We start from the raw sequence: 6,000 nt of genomic DNA, 5'->3' as shown, positions 1-6,000 counted from the left end.
GTATTTTTAAATGCTATGAGGGTTTTCTGCCTCTGTCACCTTTTCAGACAGTGAGATCCAGATTCCCACCACCCTCTGGGTGAAATAATTTCTCCTCAAATCCCCTCTAATCCTTCCACCAGTGAATTTAAATCTATACCCCCTGGTAATTGATCTCTCTGCTAATGGAAATAGGTGCTTCCTATCCACTCTATCTGGGGCCCCCCATAATTTTATATAACCCAATTAAATCTCCCCTCAGCCTCCTCTGTTCCAATGAAAACAATCCCAGTCTATCTAAATTTTCCTCATGGCTAAAATTCTCCAGTCCTGGCAACATCCTTATAAATCTCCTCTGTATCCTCTCTCGTGCAATAACATCCTTCCTGTAATACAGTGATCAGAACTTCACGCAATACCCCAGCTGTGGGCCGGAATTTTGCTTTGGGCGGGATGCCCTGCCCACCGATGAAAAGTTGGTGGTGAGCCCGCCTCCACCAGGCCTGGGGAGCCAGGCTGGGATTTGTTGGTCTCCAAGGTGGGGGCGGGTGGGATGGCAGGGGGATTGTTGTGTATTGGGGGCAGTTGGGGTAACCCTCAGTGGGGCACAGGGTGCCCAATCAGGAGGAAAACCCCCCCCCCATCCGGCAAGAACTCCGTCTGGTTTCACCAGGTGGGGTTCTTAGAGGCTTTACCATCCAGCTACCGAGGGGAAAATACCCGTGGTGGTGGGAGGAGGCCGTTAAGTGCCAGTTAATTGCCCACTTAAGGTCCTTGGTTGGCCTGGGGTAGGCGGACTGCTTCTCGCCGCCTCCCTGTGTAAAATTACAGCGGCGGTGGGAGGGATCGGGAATGCTCCCCCCACCAGCCCATTTGTTGGGCGGCTCTAAAATTCCAGCGATGGTCTAACTCGTTTTTCATCCAGTTCTAGCAAAACTTCCCTGTTTTTATACTCTATGCCTCAGCCAATAAAGGAAAGTATCCCATGTGCTGCCTTCTACGACCTTCAGGGATCTGTGGACATGCACTCCAAGGTCCCTCTATTCCTCTACACTTCTCAGTAACTACCATTGATTGTGTATTCCCTTGCCTTGTTTTTCCTCCCCCAATGCATTACCTTACACTTCTCCAGATATCAACGAATATGGGGACCTTGAGAGGAAGCCAAGGAGGATCATCCATTTGGCACTTTTGACTGAAGACATTTGCAAACCTGTCAGCCTTGTCTCTTGCGTTGATGTGCTGGGCAGCATGGCTGAGGATGGGAATGTTTTGCTAGGCCTCTCCTCCTGTTAGTTGCTTGGCTGACCACCACCATGCTCGACTGGATCTGATAGAACTTTGATGCATTGATTGTACGGCCACATAGCTGTGTCTACACCTTGCTGCAGGGAACCCTGTGTGATAGATTCATCAGGTTTGTACATCATCCTACAGTGTTCCTGTACTGCTCTTGGCTCACTCTTGTACAACTGCATTGAAGCAGGGTTATTATTCACCTGGCTTGCTGGGAGTGAGGGCCATGAGGTTACATATTGTGATGCTATACAATTCTGCTGCTGCTGATGGACTGCAGCACTTCATAATGTCCACTTTTGGAGAAGAGATCTGTTCTTAGTCTCTCTTGCTTCGCCTAGTGATGGGGCCACATTACACAATGGAGATTGCTGGTGACCTTTTGTATCTGTCTACACTTTACATTCAAATTCTGCAGCGAGGCTCCAAATATAACTTTCTGATGTGAGAGCAGAGATGTTGAGTGCAATGGGTCCGAGGGTCAGTTGCTAAGATGTCATTTGGAGCAGGAATCTCAGACTGAGCCTTGGGAACCAGTGGATACAGGCTGACAGAGAGAGCTTATTAAACATGCAGAATACTTTCCCGAGTAACCCGTGGAACAGGAAGCCGCCTCCAATTCCCGGCTATAAAACGGGCTGGTGTTGGGGGAAATGATTATGCTGCTTCAGTAACCGGGATGGGACGTTGGATGGTTTGTCGTTCTCTCTGCTTCTTGGCCGGGCTCTCCTTGCTGTCAGCCCAGCCGCTCCTCCCCGGGGATGATGTTTGTGTCACAGAGGCAGACTGGAGGTTTGAGTGTGGTCACCCCGGGATTAGCAGCAGTGACTGCACCAGCCAGGGCTGCTGCTTTGATCCGCGGAGCTCCGCTGTCCATCCCTGTTTCTACAGCCTGAGAAACAGCCCAGGTAACAAACCCTCTCCCCGATTCCAGAGGCAATACTTGTAGGGAGAGAGGAGGAGAAACTAACTTGATCAGGAAATAGTCCACAGATTTGTCATTGTGTGATGGAGTGATGGGAAATGGCTATTCGACATCTGAGACTTCAAATCTTTAATACCTATTACTGAAATGTTCATGTTCACTATCTTTCACCTGGTGAACATGCAGAACTTCCTTTCTTAAAATGGGCTAATTGAGTTCTGTACTAACTCTTTCTCAGTTTCTCCTGTCTGAATGCTGCCAAGTGAGCAGGTTTTCCTTTTCAATTATCAGTTGCTGTGTTTATACAATCACATTTCCTCTTGGACTCTGAATAATGCCTCCTGGAAGCCTGGACACAATACATTGGTTTCCCACCATCCACTTGGGATGTTTCTTCCTCGGAGGTTGGTCGAACATGTTCGTCCCTTTCTGAGGAATCCATGTTGGTGTTTATTTATCTGGACACAAGTTTACTGGTTGGTGCATTTGGGTTATATTTTTTTCCTCTTTTGCAGTGTGCACAGCAGATGGTCAGTTCCTCCTAGTGATTTGCAGGAACCTGACCCGTCCTGCCCTCAACCTGTCATCACTGTATGTGAAAGATGGACAAGAAGCTGAGTGCAGGCCTAAACTAACCACTGCCCAGCTTGTGACCTTCCGCTTCCCAATTACCTCCTGTGGCTCAACCAAGCAGGTGAGTATTGAAGATCCAGTATTCTCCAGATGAATGAAGCAGCTCCCTATTTAAACCCTCTCATTGCAGGAGGAGAATGGGACCTTGGTGTATGAAACTGATGTCTTGGGCAAGAGGATGATTCAGACTGGGAAACTGGGCTCAATAACCCGGGACAGCACCTTCAGGTAGGAGGATAGTGGGAGGAGTTGGGATTGGAGGGAAGTGTTACTGAATGAAGCTGGACCTACTTGTGTCTCTCTGCAGCCTGCATGTCCAGTGCAAGTACAAAGGGAGGCAAGAGACTGGCTTACAAATCAATGTCACAGTTTACACAGCTCCTCCACCACCTCCAGCTTCTGAAGATGGGATTCTGAAACTGGAACTGCGAATTGCAAAAGGTATAACTGCCCAGGGTAATGGTGATAGGAAGCACTGGGAAGGTATCCATGCAGAGTGTGACTGGTTTTCGTATCTGCCTTTCAGGTGGTAACTACAGATCCTGGTATGTGGATAGTGACTACCCCATTCAGAGTTTCCTCCAGGACCCAGTGTTTGTGGAAGTTCATGTGAAGGATCGCACTGACTCAATGATTGTGCTGAAGTTGCGTGACTGCTGGGCAACCCCTGTCCCAGACCCGAACCATGAGGTGCAATGGAGTCTACTGGTGAATGGGTAAGGAGCCCGAATGGAAAAGAGGGTCTTTCTTGTGGGTTGGGTGAAAACTTCTGTTTTGGTAGGAGAATGTAGTTTCAACAGGAGGGGAAATTGGCTTCAGAGCTTCTGTTTGCTAACTGACCCTCCTGTATTGCAGGTGTCCCTATGTGGGTGATGACTACCAGACTCTCCTACACACAGTGGATGTGTTTTCTGGCTTGAAATTTCCAACCCATCACAAGCGGTTTGAAGTGAAGACTTTTGTTTTCCTGCATGAAGATTCTGAACAGCCTCTTTCTGGAAAGGTAACCAAACTGCAGGAAGGAGTCTAAACCAATGAAACTCTTTACTGGCTCTTTCTGTATAACAGCCTAGCTCCTCTATCTACATGAATCTCTCCCTAAAATTAACTTTTTTTTTTTCTCTCCTAGGTTTACTTGCACTGCAGTGCTGAAGTTTGCTTTCCCTCTGCTCTGGATGACTGTACAGCCAAATGTGACACAAGTGAGTTCCCCTCACACTCGTTTAAACATACCTCAAGTGAAAAGCTACAAAATTTTCTCCTGAGAAGTACCCTTATCTGACGGGAGCAGGTTGAGACTAACCACTAATGTGCTTCTCCAATAGAGAGACGCAGGAGTACAAACTACCATGAGGGAACCTTGGTGAGTGCCCCTGGTCCCATTATTTTCCTGGAACATGAGAATAGCCAGTTTAAGAAGCTGCTGCAAGAGAATGGTAAGTGGTGTCTTTCAATAGGCCACTGTGAACCTTTCCAAATATCTGGAAACCTCTCCTCTCCCATTTTAGATGTTGCTGGATCTCCTCTGAATGGAGCAGCCATTGGGTTTATGCTGGTGCCTCTGTCCCTGTTGGTGGTGATGCTGATGGCTGCAGTGTACAGACTGAGGAAACCCAGAGCTGCTGCTTCCCAATGTAATGAGATTAAACTGTAGACCTTGAACAGAAATAAACCTAATGGACTGAAATGTGCCTGTTTGGGTATTTGCTTATTGCTAGGACCTTTAAGTAAATATCACTCACGTGGCACTGAACAGCAGACTGGTTTTCAAGGACTTGTAGCAATGGAAAACTTCCAGTGGTGGGAATGAGAATATGGGATTTAGTTTTTTTTTCTTTAACCAGATTTACATCCAAAGTAACTTTTGGGATTCATCCTTTTTGCTACAGTGACCTTTGATTTGCTTTTCAACATCCCTGCGCACCACCTCTACCTGTGACTTTGCCAATTGCTGGAGTATATAACTGTTATTAATCTGGCATTCATTTTAAAATGCTGAAAAGCAGCTGGCTGCAGTTAATTGGAAATAGTGGGCTCCAGATCACATGATAAAGCACAAATATCAAGGGTGGTCCATTCTGGGTTTTAAGCTGACATGGTGTAGAATAGCTGGAGCTGTGCTGTGTGATCTCCTCATACTCAGTATTTTGGTAACTTGTGCAAATAAAAAGAATTAATTCACTGAACAAAATTTGAACATGTGATTTCAGAATCTAAATGCTGTTTGAAACCAAGCCTTTGCCCCATGATTCCTCAGTGGCACCTGACTCCTTGCTTCAGGATCATCCAACACTTTCCACAAATGTGGAAAGGGATCTTGGATATAACGAGTCAAATCATGGACTTGGCCACTTTGGGTACAATGCATCTTTTAGCTCTTGTTGCAGAGCCTCCTCCCTCTGGGCTGTAAAGTTTATTACTTGGATTATCTTCAGACTTTAAGCTTCTGTTTCTCTGAGCATTACAGTGCAGAACATTATCTCAATGGTTACCTGCCTTTAAGATCTTTAACATAACTGTCAGACTCGCAACTCTTAGATCCTGTACCCAAAAGTAAATCTAGCAATGCCTGTAAACATCAAGCTTGTATTGACACTCCTTTGGGAGTGTGGGGTGAGAATTCTCTAACTGGAGGCTTGAAATATACCTCCAATTTCAGAAGTAACCATACTGACAAAATGCTGCATCACACAAACCCAGCCTCTATTTCTTTCTCTACCCCATTTGTTTCCTCTTTGGAGTGTACTTTTCATGGATAAAGATGCAAATTCCATAGGATGAAAACTATTCACTCACCCAATTTAGCTCTTCCTTGGATAAATTTATGCTGAATGGGGGAGGCAGTGATGTAGTGGTATTGTCACTGACCTAGGATATTGCTCTGGGGTTAGAATCCCACCAAGGCAGAAGTTGGAATTTGAATTCAAGTAATACAAATCTGGAAGTAAAAAGCTAGTGTAATGACATAAAACCATCAACTATTAGGGGGGCGGGGAAACTCATTCACTAATGCTGTCCTTACCTGGTCTGGCTTAGGTGACTCCAGACCACCTGGTTGACTCTTAACTAGCTGAGTAAGCAACTCCATTGTACCGAACCACTACAAAGTCAATGGTAGCAGACATACCAGTTGGCATTGACCTAGGCACCAGAAATGACCAGGTCAA

At 46.1% G+C, this 6,000-nt stretch overlaps 1 long non-coding RNA gene across 1 annotated transcript; it reads left to right on the top strand.

Annotated features, from left to right (window-relative positions):
• Nucleotides 1-2,825: 2,825 nt before the first annotated feature.
• LOC137351414 (uncharacterized) lies at nucleotides 2,826-3,237 on the top strand. Its single transcript, XR_010969505.1, has 3 exons — nucleotides 2,826-2,894; nucleotides 2,964-3,061; nucleotides 3,141-3,237. It is a non-coding gene; the product is annotated as an uncharacterized lncRNA (long non-coding RNA).
• The last annotated feature ends 2,763 nt before the right edge of the window (nucleotides 3,238-6,000 follow it).

Source organism: Heterodontus francisci, chromosome 36 (assembly GCF_036365525.1).
Source record: "Heterodontus francisci isolate sHetFra1 chromosome 36, sHetFra1.hap1, whole genome shotgun sequence".
Taxonomy (NCBI): Eukaryota; Metazoa; Chordata; class Chondrichthyes; order Heterodontiformes; family Heterodontidae; genus Heterodontus; species Heterodontus francisci.
The sequence above is the reverse complement of the archived record's forward strand: the minus strand, read 5'-3'. Positions and strand labels throughout refer to the sequence as shown.